Here is a 13,886-nt window from a genome sequence, read left to right on the forward strand (position 1 = left end):
TTTAGTTGCTGGTGTTTAATGTAAGTGAAAATGTTCAAGGAAGTTAAACTGTATCAATTGAATGAAATTTTACACTCATGGTAAAATGTAGAAAAGACATTTAATTTTTATTAGATTTCATGTTCTATTTTCTGACCAATATCTTTTCTTTACAAAACTAGGAAGATTTCAATAAAGAAACTACATACATACATTTGATTAATTATATTGAATGTTATTCCAAAAATGTGGTGAAACATACATTTGTTCACATGATATCGTATAAAAATTTTGTAGCAAACAATTCTTCCTTGTAAGAGTTTTGATTCTCTGGAATTCTCTTCCTGGTCCTATCTTTTCCTAAAACATTGTAACTTCAAGAGAAACATACATAGCATGAATCTTGGCTAAAATATAGAAATATAAATGTCTGTTTTCTTAATATTGTTGTTTATGGAATGTGGAATTGTGTGGGATTTGACTGCTGGTGTTTAACGAAAGTAAAAGATTCCAAATGTTGATATTCCATCATCGGAGAGAGATAAGTTAATCTATCCACAACACACACACACACGCACGCACACACACACACACACACACACACACACAAGCGTGCACACACATATATATATATTAAATCTGAAAAGAAAAGGCAAACAGTTTGGCAAGACTTGACAAGGACGTTTAATTAAGGTATATAATAAAAGGTTTAGATAGTCTCTGACAGCTGTTTCTAGGATATCCCAGCTATTGGAACATTGTGTCGAGTGAAGATTCCAAATGTTGATATTCCATCATCGGAGTGAGATAAGTTAATCTATCCACGACCGAGGTAATACTCCATAACAATGCCACCTATTACAATCGAATGCTTGCAGCTAGTGGCTTCTTGCAAAAATAATGTTCCTATCTAACACTAGGCTTAACTATAAAGCTCCATTACATTCCAAGTCAACATACCCTAAAAGCATGAAGGCAACATCCCTCACAATTGAGAGGGATACTCAACCCTTTACTAGGAACTGTAAAAAGCGTAAAAGCAACATATTCCACCAACTCTCATACACCCCTATAATACCCGTGCAAAATTCAACCCTATACATAGAACAGAATCCTCAATACCAACTAGGAAACATGATCCTCCACCTCAGATTACCTAATAAAAGCTGGGGGAGAACCCTACTTTAGTACTACCCCTTTCTCCTTAAATGTTAAGAGCTTATCCAGGACCTTTTTTACTATCATTGATTCCCCCTTTCCTCCGCACCATAACTACACTTCTATCTTTAATCAATCCACCCTGAAATTATCCTACCCCTCACTGCCTAATCTTCCTCACTGCCTAATCTTGAATCCACCATAGCCTTGTCTAATAAGCGCAAGCTTAACAGATATTACCAACATAACACTTCTAATGATAAATATAGTAGTAGTAGTAGTAGTAGTAGTAGTGATGATGATGATGATGATGATACCACAAGCTGGCAGAAACTTTACCATGCCATGCGAAATGCTTAGCGGTATTTCATCTGTTTTTACATTCTGAGTTCAAACTCTGCCAGGGTCGACTTTGCCTTTCATCCTTCGAGGGTTGATAAATTAGGTACCAGTTGCGTACAGGGGTTGATCTAATTGACTAGTCCCCTCCCCCAAAATTTCAGGCCTTGTGCCTAGAGTAGAAAAGAATAATACCACAGATTTGCCTGTCAGTTGCTTGACCTTAACCAGTTGAGCATGTCCCTTAGTGGCTGACGATATGTGCATCTCTGATCACACGCAGAAGTAGTGGGTAAGCCTCATAGCCATGTTTTAAAAGGAATTCACCTTTTGGATAATTCCCCTTTGGAAACATGAGTGTTTCGCTCAACATCCTTAAACAACCCTTATTCAAAGACCTTTTGAGCGGGATGGACTACTCGACCCGAACAAAATTCTAACTAGGCCCTCACCTGCAAGGTCATGTGCTGTTTATTTCGACATGATATCACCATGTCGCACACATATGGTGGTGATGCATGTGCCTGGTGTACCCTTATCAGATGGGTAGTCATGAAGGGTATACTGGGCTTCATATATTTGTACCCCAGTGTCACTTTGATGGCATGCACTGCTCTCTCACTCAATAATAATAAGTTAGTGAAGTATAACATCTATAAAAGTTCTGACACCCAGAAATGTTCTATTTTTCGACCAATATCTTTACTTCTTTACAAAACTAGGAAGATTTCTATAAAGAAACTACGTACAAACATTTAATTAATTATATTCAATGTTATTCAAAAAATGTGGTGAACTATACATTTGTTCACATGATATCGTATAAAAATTTTGGAGCAAACAATTCTTCCTTGTAAGAGTTTTGATTCTCTGGAATTCTCTTCCTGGTCCTATCTTCTGCTAAAACGTTGTGACTTCAAGAGGAACATACATAGCATGAATCTTGGCTAAAATATTGAAATACAAATGCCTGTTTTCTTAATATTGTTGCTTATGGAACGTGGAATTGTGTGGGATTTGACTGCTGGTGTTTAACGAAAGTAAAAACGTTTGAGGAAGAAAGTTAAACTATATCAGTTGGATGAAATTTCAATCTGGTAGATGAAATTTCAGATAACATTTTACCATCAGATTTGAAACACACCAATTGAGAAAGGTTGGGAATGGCCATGGGATTACCTCTAACCTCAGATCCAGGAAGTCAAAAATATAAAATAAATCTTATCACAAATTACTAACGACTGATTCTGGATAAGTATCTCAATTCTGGGCCCAAATTATGTTTTTTTGGATTAAGGATATCTATGAAATGTATATAAAATATTTCTATTTCATATATAAGTGCTGTTGCAGCTATTTGATTTAGAATGTTGTTTCCCAATCGTTTGGTTTTAGGTTCAATCCCACTGCACAATACTTTGGACAAATACCATCTACTATAGCTCTAGACAAACTAAAAGCACATTTGATACACACACACACGCACACACGCACACACACACACACACACACACACACACACACACACAAGCGTGCACACACATATATATATATTAAATCTGAAAAGAAAAGGCAAACAGTTTGGTAAGACTTGACAAGGACGTTTAATTAAGGTATATAATAAAAGGTTTAGATAGTCTCTGACAGCTGTTTCTAGGATATCCCAGCTATTGGAACATTGTGTCGAGTGAAGATTCCAAATGTTGATATTCCATCATCGGAGTGAGATAAGTTAATCTATCCATGACCGAGGTAATACTCTATAACAATGCCACCTATTACAATCGAATGCTTGCAGCTAGTGGCTTCTTGCAAAAATAATGTTCCTATCTAACACTAGGCTTAACTATCCAGCTCCATTATATTCCAAGTCAATATACCCTAAAAGCATGAATGCAACATCCCTCACAGCCAATAGGGATACTCAACCCTTTACTAGAAACAGTAAAATGTGTAAAAGGCTGCATATTCCACCACCTCTCACACACCCCTATAATACCCATGCAAAATTCAACTCTATACATAGATCAGAATCCTCAATACGAGCTAGAAAGGATGGCCCCATTCCCACCAGATTACCTTATAAAAGTGGAAGGAGAACCCTACTTTGATATACTCCCTTTCTCCTTAAATGTTCAGGGCTTATCCAGAATCTTTTTTATTCCTTTTTTCTTTGACTTTTATTTGCTTCAATCATTTGACTGTGGCCATGCTGGAGCACCGCCTTCAGTCGAGCTCATTCTATCGGTTTCTTTTGCCGAACCGCTAAGTTATGGGAACGTAATCACACCAGCATCGGTTGTCAAGCGATGGTGGTGGGACAAAAACAGACACACAAACACACACATATATATATATACAGCAGGCTTCTTTCAGTTTCTGTCTACCAAATCCACTCACAAGGCTTTGGTTGGTCCAAGGGTATAGTAGAAGAAACTTGACCAAGGTGCCACGCAGTGGGACTGAACCCAGGAATATGTGGTTGGTAAGCAAGCTACTTACTACACAGTCACTCCTGCACTTATTGTTAATAATAAACAATTATTAACTTCCTAATGTCAATTTTGATTTCTTCTTTTAATGAATATAAACTATATATATATATATATATAAAAAACATAAACCCCTACTCTGTGTGTGGATTAATCAAATCGTATAGTATTATATATCCATTGCAGTTGATCTTATCAACTAGTTTCACACCAGGGACTCAATAGGATGATAGATAAGAGCCCGATTATGTAACACTGTGCTCTTCAGAGTTGACAGTTATGGAGGAAAATATGCCAAGTACTCTAACCACAATTTTAGAGTGTTAGTCCCTTGCCAGTATTAAATTGTAATTGGTTTTTGCTGCAATAGTGCTAACATGAAATTTTTCAACCTCTAGCTCTGACAGTACATTTAAAAAAAATTATATTAATATAACTTGTCTGTTGAAATTCCATAATTGCTTTGCAGCTGATTATAGCAGTGTATTTAAATTGATGTAATGATTGGATTATTCAATTAAATGGAGCCGCTTGAAATGGTTGTACTGCACTACTACTTGATATCCTGTTATTAATTTTGATTATATTCGCCTTACTTCGAGCCGTGCGGATAATACTGGACTAACTAAATCGTAATTACTTTTACATACTTCTCTTCACCCCTACTCTTTCTCTCCTCTCTCTTACTCTCTCTCACTCTCTTCTCTCATACTCCCCCCTCTCTAACTCTTACTCTCTACACTCTTACTCTCCTACTATCTACACTCTTACTCTCTCATACTCTCTCACCCTTACTCTCTTACTCTCTTACTCTCTCACCCTTACTCTCTCACTCTCTTCCCCTCTCTCTCACTCTCTTTCTCTTCCTCCCTTTCTCCCCCCATACCCCTCTTCCCTCTCTCTCACTCTCTTTCTCTTCCTCTCTTTCTCCCCCCATACCCACCTTCCCCTCTTTCTCTCCCCCCATACCCACCTTCCCCCTCTCTTAATCCACCTTCCCTCTCTTATACCCACTCTCTCTCCTCTCTTCCTCTCCCCTCCCATACCCATCTTCCCCCTCTCTTACATCCACCTTCCCCTTCTCCCTCGTCAACACCCTCTCATAAGCTCATCCCACCACACCCCAACACACTCGTACTCTACCTTCCCACTCCACCCCATCCAATTCCTTACACCCACCACCCACCCCTACCCACAGACCTCTACCTCTACCCCACCCTAAGCCTAACCCACACTCCACCCATGCCTTCCCCACCTCCCAACACCCTCACATCACACCACACCAATACCCTCGCATCACACCACGCACACCACACCAATACCCTCGCATCACACCACGCACACACTACAACTGACCAACTACTAACTCCCTTTCTCCCTTTCACCCTTCCCCATTTTCACACTCCATATGTCAAGATCACCAGCATTCTACCTCCCACACACAGCCCCTCGTTCCCGATCACCGTTTGTTATCTCCCCCTTTCTTAGCTCTCCTGAAATAAGAATTTCTAACTTCCGGTCAGTCATTGTTATGATCGGCCATTATTATGATTGACCGTTGACTGAACACTATTCAATTTTTTTTCTCCGTGTTTTTCTCCTTGTCTCCATATTCTTTCCGTTGAAGAGCGTAGCTCGAAACGTCAAAGACTTTCCGTATTCCCGAGCGTCATACTAATATATACTTTTGTTATTTACACCACCTGTCCTCGTCTGTTGTTATTATTTGTATATTCTCCCATATATATATATATATATATATATATATATATATATATATATAAATATATAAATATGTATATATATATATCTATATATATATATATATATATATATATATATATATATATATATATATATATATATATATATATATCATCATCATCATCGTTTAACGTTCGCTTTCCATGCTAGCATGGGTTGGACGATTTGACTGAGGACTGGTGAAACCGGATGGCAACATCTGGCAAATTAGATTGAAGCCTGGTGTTGCCATCCAGTTTCACCAGTCCTCAGTCAAATCGTCCAACCCATGCTAGCATGGAAAGCGGACGTTAAACGATGATGATGATGATGATATGTAGGTATTTATGTAGGTATTTATGTGTGTATGTATCTTAAATATATCTTACTTCTACAACTATGTACATATATATATATATATACACATATATGTATGCTTGTATTTAAGTGTCTTTTGCATCTTATATACATATATATATATATATATATATATATATATATATATATATATATATATATATATATATATATACCTTTAATCTTTTACTTGTTTCAGTCATGAGTCTGTGGCCATGTTACGGTCCCTTTATGCTCATCCTTCTCTGATCCTTCTGTCCCTCTGCCTCTACCTCTCTCCTCTCACTCTCCACATGACCAGTGTTTGGTCAAGCCTGACCTTTCTTTCTTGGTTCGACTACCATCCGTGCAACATCTATATTCCTCCCTATGCCTGTCATCTCTTATGTCCCTTCCGTAAGGCTTTACTTCCACACACGCCAGCTTAATTTAATTCGTCCTTAGTCGAAAGACAACTGTTATGTCCTGTTATTTGCATTTGTATTTGTGTACTATTTCTCCGTTTTTTTTTTCTGTCCTTGTTTTTGTATACATTCGCTGCTCTCTTCCAAGGAATCTAATGCTCTTAGCTTAATTTTTCCTTGGAGCTGGCCAGATTGGGTCAATCTCGAGTATAACCAGCTGAAATGGCAAAGATAATCTGGAACTTGACTGAGGAAAGAAAACTTTGAATGAACCGTCCGTGTTTTTTCTTGTCCCTCTTTTGTATCATCTAGCTGTCTGGATGTTTTGTGTTCTTGTCACATTTTTTGTATTCCTTTTTATATACATATAGTGGGGTATGTACACTTTGGTTTCTTATATGTTAGTACATATACATATATATATATATATATATATATATATATATATATATATATATCTGCATTAGGAAGGGCAATGAGCTGAAGAAACCATGCAAAATTAGAATGGAGTCTGGTGTGGCCCCTCAGCTTAAAAGCCCTGGTCAAATAATCCAACCCATACCAGCATGGAATGAATGTTAAATGATAATGATGATGATGATGATGATGATATATATATATATATATATATATATATATATATATATATATATATATATCTATATATATACATATACATATATAGATATATGCGTATATATATATGTCTCTCTTACCTCTGCTGGCGACAAAGGGCCTCTCACTCAGAGTAAAAGGCAGACTGTATGATGCATGTGTACGAACAGCCAAGCTACATGGCAGTGAAACATGGGCCTTGACTGCTGAGGACATGCGTAAGCTCACAAGGAATGAAACCAGTATTCTCCGATGGATGAGTAATGTCAGTGTGCATACCCGACAGAGTGTAAGTATCTTGAGAGCAAAGTTGAACCTAAGAAACATCAGTTGGGGTGTGCAAGAGATATGACTGCGCTGGTATGGACATGTGGCAAGAATGGATGAGGATAGCTGTGTGAAAAAGTGCCACACCCTAGCGGTTGAGGGAACCTGTGGAAGAGATAGACCCAGGAAGACCCAAGATAAGGTGGTGAAGCACTATCTCCGAACATTAGGCCTCACCAAAGCAATGACTTGTGAGCAAGACCTTTGAAAATATGTTGTACGTGAGAAGACCCGACAAGCCAAGTGAGACCAAAATCCAAGGCCTCTGCCAGGGATGTAGCTAGCCCACTTACGCGTAATATTCCTTCTTTGGACACTAAACTTTGCTTGCGAAGACCTGTTCAGGCAAGTGAAATCGAAATCGAACTAAATTTGTAGACTGGCACCAATGCCAACGTCTTCATTGAACACTAAACTCTGCTTGCAAAGACCTATTGGGGCAAGCGAAAGTGAAATCGGGATGGCACCTGTGCCAGTAGATCACTAAGAGCACCGTCCGAGCGTGATCGTTGCCAGAGAACTAGCTGTCTGGCTTCCATGCTGGTGGCAAGTAAATAGCACCATTTAAACGTGATCATTACCAATGTCGCCTTCCTGGCACGTGAAAAGATATTTGAGCGAGTTTGTTGCCAGTACCGCTGGACTGGCTCCTGTGCAGGTGGCACGTAAAATACACCATTTCGAGCGTGGCCATTGCCAGTACCTCCTGACTGGCCTTCATGCCGGTGGCACATAAAAGCACCCACTACACTCTTGGAGTGGTTGGCATTAGGAAGGGCATCCAGCTGTAGAAACTCTGCTAAATCAGATTAGAGCCTGGTGTAGCCATTTGGTTTCACCAGTCCTCAATCAAATCATCCATGCCATGCTAGCATGGAAAGCGGACGTTAAACGATGATGATGATGATGACGACGACGATGACGACGACGACGACGACGACCAAATAAGCAAGCCTGATGAGTTTTTCATCTCTGCAGATTCACACAGGGTAGGGTAGAAACCACCATCAATTACATCAACATAAATGAGGAGGAGATAAGCCTTTGATGAGATCAACTCAAATGCAGCAATGGGCTCTGAAGGTTTTTCCAATTATCCTTTCAAAGATATGCAAGAATGTTCTTGCAAAACCTCTTGACATACCTCTCCATATTTATATTGCATGTGGCTAACTTTCACCTCTTGTTCAAAAAAGGTATCATATACCCTATCCACAAAGACAGGTATAGGACAGATTCTAAAAATTATAAACTTATTTCTCTGACCTTACATGCTAGCAATGCCATGGAACTCATTGTCAGAAGGAAGATGATAACATTCCTAGAAGAAAATAGCTTGCTCATGATGTCTGAGTATTACAAGGTCTCAAGGACTTACAGAATGATATGAATGTAAGATACAAATTGTCTGAAGAAAGCAACATAAATTGCAAGCGTTTTGATATCAACCCACAGATTCCACTTAGAATGCACAGGAGCAGGGAGTATTGCAATCCCAGACTTAGAGCCAGCACATGACTTGGGAATCCACTTGAGTGGTCATGTGTCTTTCTGTGTGAATATTACTAAGATACATATTCTTAGTTACCTAACACACATATACAGAAGTTGCCATACACACACATGTGTGCACACATACACATACACATACACATACACACACACACTCTTCTTTCAGGCATTATAGTCAAGCTGTAATGATGAAACATTCTCTAAAGTGCATCAAAGACAACAGAACATTATTTTTATTGAATTCTTTATTAAAGTTTAGATCACACTAAAAGCAATTTTTTACTCAAATTTTATGGTTACATGGCAGTTTAGGGCAACATTATGTTACCATTAATAACAAACTTATAATACTCAAAATAGGTATCAGATTGGAATATTGCTAACAAAATATGTTAATACTAACTAAATCCATTTGTTACCAGATTTCTTTTAAGATACAAAAAATATGAAGAATTTAGTTAAAATAACTTTATCATTATGAAGCTGGTGTTTCAAACATACATTAACGCAAATATTTCATGGAAGATTTTAATTGAAATCATTTTAAAACAGAAAGCTTTTATCATAGAAACAGGGGTTAGTTTCAGGTTGGTTGGTATTAAAAGGGTTAGTAGAATTTCATTAACATCTATTAGTAATTGCTATTGAAGGACTGAAAGTTAAACATATAGCTACCAGCTCTGGCCTATCACACTGTGCCATATATACATACTAAGGACTTAAATTTTCCATTTTATGTGCATGTTTCCCACAGACATGAGATGAGCCAGATTCTTTATATTCTTCTTTTGTAATCCATAGTTCATCACCGGACAACACAATGTTGGTAAAAAGGTCTTTCCGGATTTTCTCATCACATTTCATGATTGAGTTATATGTTATTTTATGAACACCATCATATTCCATACCAAGTATACTTGGTTGGAACATAGCTTCTGGGACTTGGAATCGTTACTTGTTAATGGTAATTTCTTGTCCACCAGGTAGATCAACCCTCTTTTCCAAAACTGAAGAAGAGCATGCAGTCTCCATTTCCTGTTCAAAGTCTAGAGCAACATAGCAGAGCTTCTCTTTCATGTCATTTAGCTTTTTGTTCACTGAAGCCACTTCAACATACTTGAAGCCACGTTCAGTCAAGATCCTTATAAGGTAATCTCTCAAGTCAAGACCAGCAGTATTCTGATGGACAGTAGCTTCTGTTATAGTTGAAGCTTCATAGACAGGGACAACTTGGGTTATACCATGGCCTACATTCACAGAGATACCCATCACACGGCCAGAATCAAAGAGGGACAAAACAGCTTGATTAGCCAACATTACTGCACGAACGTCAAACTTATCGAACATAATTTCAACCATTTTGTCTGTTTTCTTCAGAGTTACCAACAGACTCAGTCAACAAGACAGCATAGTCTTTGGCTGCAACGTTCAACTCTTTGAATGTATGATGCCAGATCCTTTCTATATTTTCCCAGTCAGTAATAATACCATGTTCAATGAGATTCTTCAAGTTAAGGAAAGTACTGTTACCTCCAGTTTCCTCTCCAACATAGAATTCTTTGCGTTTCTTCTTAAATTCTTTATCCTGCAATACAATAAAATTCCAATATGAATTCTACAAACTTGGGTCAATAAAATTGTTTACATGATAGAAATAAAAGAAAGAATTACACAAACAATGAAATTTCCATAATCACTCCTATAATATCCTACAATCACTCCTATAGTATCCTATAATCAATCCTATAATATCCTATAATTAATCCTATAATATCCTATAATATCCTATAATTAATCTTATATCTTTCTGTTAAACACTTGAAATAAGAGTGAAATGTGTTTTCAGTATTTCTTCAGTAATATCCAGAACTATCCAGAACAAAGTTATTGCAAAAGTTTAACAGCATCACTCAAAATGGTACTTAGCTATGAACCTATATGTTCTGAGTTCAAATTCTACCGAAGTTCAAGTGGGCATTTCATATTTCTGAGTTCAATAAAAATGAAATATCACTCAGTTATGGATTGATTTAATCTAGTTCATACTCTCTAAAACTCGAAATTTACACCAATTTTAAGGAAACAATATTTTCTTAATATTAAAGACATAAAATACAAAATTTATGCAAGATTTGAATGTAAAAATTGTGACATAAGAACTAAATATTCATAGGGTCTTTTCTTAGACATACATGCTCACACACACATGCATATATATATATATATATATATATATATATATAGAGAGAGAGAGAGAGAGAGAGAGAGAGTGCATGTGGTTGTCTGTGTATGTGTGTGTGTGTGTGTGTGTGTATATATATATATATATATAATAATCATCATCATCATCATCATTGTTTAACGTCCGCTTTCCATGCTAGCATGGGTTGGACGACTTGACTGAAGACTGGTGAAACCGGATGGCAACACCAGGTTCCAATCTAAATTTGGCAGAGTTTCTACAGCTGGATGCCCTTCCTAACGCCAACCACTCAGAGAGTGTAGTAGGTGCTTTTACGTGTCACCTGCACGAAGGCCAGTCAGGCGATACTGGCAACGGGCACGCTTGAAATGGTGTCTTTTATGTGCCAGGGGCACTGGCAATGATCTCGCTCAAAAATCCTACGGAAGCCAGTCAGGCGGTAGAGGTTTCTTGTGGCATTTTAGAAATTGGTATTTGTAAAGCCAAAAAGCTGGCTTAAAATAAGTGGGGAAAAAAAACAAAACAAAACAAAAAAAAAAAACAACTGACCAAAAAAAAAAAAAACCTCCAGTATTTACTGCCTAATAGAATGCATGATGAAAAGTCCTTGGAGGAATTTAGCTTCCTGCTAAAAATACTGGTTTTTCAGAATAGTTTTTTATACATACAAGTTTACCCTACATAAAATACAGAGGAGAGAAGAGAAAAAGTCCTCTGAATATATTACTGATAGTTTGGTTTTAAGTAGCTTAACTTTGAAAAGAGTTAACAATGTGAGAATGAAATAAAACAGTAAATTACTTTTTAAATGGATATTATACACATACAAGTAATAATTTTATTAAACAAGCAGGTGTGACTGGTTTTAGATTATTTTAAGATTTTATTTATAATAACTTTTATTTTTATAAATCCCATATTTATACATGTTAATATGTAGATTTGCTGTTTATGTATATTTTCGTACACACAAACATTTCAATCAGAATCGGATAAAACAATAACTTCTTTAGACTGAGCAATAGCAGGCCACTTTTGACTGCTTCTAACACCATAACTACTACCCGAAGTCACTTGATAATTCTGACTTTGATAATTAGTCTGTTGTGCAGTAAAATATTCAGAATTACTAGTCCGATTGTTCATGCTATATGCTAAAGAAGCAACAGAAGCAATTTTAAATGAGACAATAATATTAGGGACAAAATCCAAAATATATATGTGACAGTGGATTTTCATCGATGAGTTCATGAACCTTGGTTCTTTTCCCTAAAGCTATATATGTGTATATATGTATATATATATATATATATATATATATATATATATATATATATATATATATATATATATACACCTTAAGGCTAACATTGGTTTCATGGTGAGAAAAATATCTTAATATTTAAACAATTTTTCAAGACGATCACATGGAGGGGTGGTGCTTGGCTCCATTTTGGATGCAAACACAAAAGATCTTGGCAATTCACAAGAAGTCTTGTAAAGAAAGCAAGAAATGAAGAGACGTTTCTCTTGGATGGCATCTTTTGAGGGATAGTCTCTCAAGGGGTTTGACTTTTGGGAAAAATGAGTGTGTTGGATGGTGAATTTGTTTGCATTATATTACATTATATTGTTTTATATTTTATGTATACGTGATATTTGTATGGTTCCAATCCCCCACCAGCAATCATTAAGCAAATAGTTAATAGCATTAGCAGGTGTACATTATTTACATTATTTACATTTGATGGATATTTGTCCTCATCTCGTTTGTTGTTAACACAACGTTTCGGCTGATATGCCCTCCAGCCTTCATCAGGTGTCTTGGGGGAAATTTCAAACCTGGGTTCTCATTCCTAAAGTATTTTTCGATGTTATTATTATTATTATTATTATTATTATGCCCACGGGCATATGGCATAGTGGTTAAGAGCGCAGGCTACTAACCCAAGATTCCGAGTTCAATTCCAAGCAGTGACCTGAACAATAATAATAATAATAATAGTAATGATAATAATAATGATAACAACAACAAAATCGAAAAATACCTTCAGAATGAGAACCTAGGTTCGGAATTTCCCCAAGACACCTGATGAAGGCTGGAGTGTATATTAGCCGAAACATTTTAAATAATAGCTGCCTGGAAAAAGAACTTATATACAAGGCCAATATCATGGATCTCAATGGAATGACGAACACACATATTAGAATGACAAGCAACTCATTCAAAAGAAAAAGCTACACACAACACCTGGTGTCACTTAGAGATAAAAATAAAAGATATGCATCATCCCTATTCAATATGATATCGACATTGAAAGAAGGAGGAGTAAGCGTAAGCGACCCCTTAAATAACACGGAACATCATAATTTAAGCCAGAATATACAAGGGACAAGTACTAAATGTGAACTCTATATCACTGAAAAGCTAAATATAATCCAGTGAACAGATAACATTTTAAATATTAGGGATGAAATCTTCTCTCCCTGCATACAGAGCATGGCCGTTGCCAGTACCGCCTGACTGATCTTCGTGCGGGTGACACGTAAAAGCACCCACTACACTCTCTGAGTGGTTGGCATTAGGAAGGGCATCCAGCTGTAGAAACTCTGCCAAATCAGATTGGAGCCTGGTGTTGCCACCTGGTTTCACCAGTCCTCAGTCAAATCGACCAACCCATGCTAGCATGGAAAGCGGACGTTAAACGACGATGATGATGATGATGATGATGATGATGATGACGATGACGATGACGA

At 37.0% G+C, this 13,886-nt stretch overlaps 1 pseudogene; it reads right to left on the minus strand.

Annotated features, from left to right (window-relative positions):
- Positions 1-9,233: 9,233 nt before the first annotated feature.
- LOC106867599 (actin-1 pseudogene) lies at positions 9,234-12,275 on the minus strand (annotated as a pseudogene).
- Between the last annotated feature and the right edge of the window lie 1,611 nt (positions 12,276-13,886).

This window comes from Octopus bimaculoides, chromosome 27 (genome assembly GCF_046866305.1).
Source record: "Octopus bimaculoides isolate indiv1 chromosome 27, ASM4686630v1, whole genome shotgun sequence".
In the NCBI taxonomy this organism is placed as follows: Eukaryota; Metazoa; Mollusca; class Cephalopoda; order Octopoda; family Octopodidae; genus Octopus; species Octopus bimaculoides.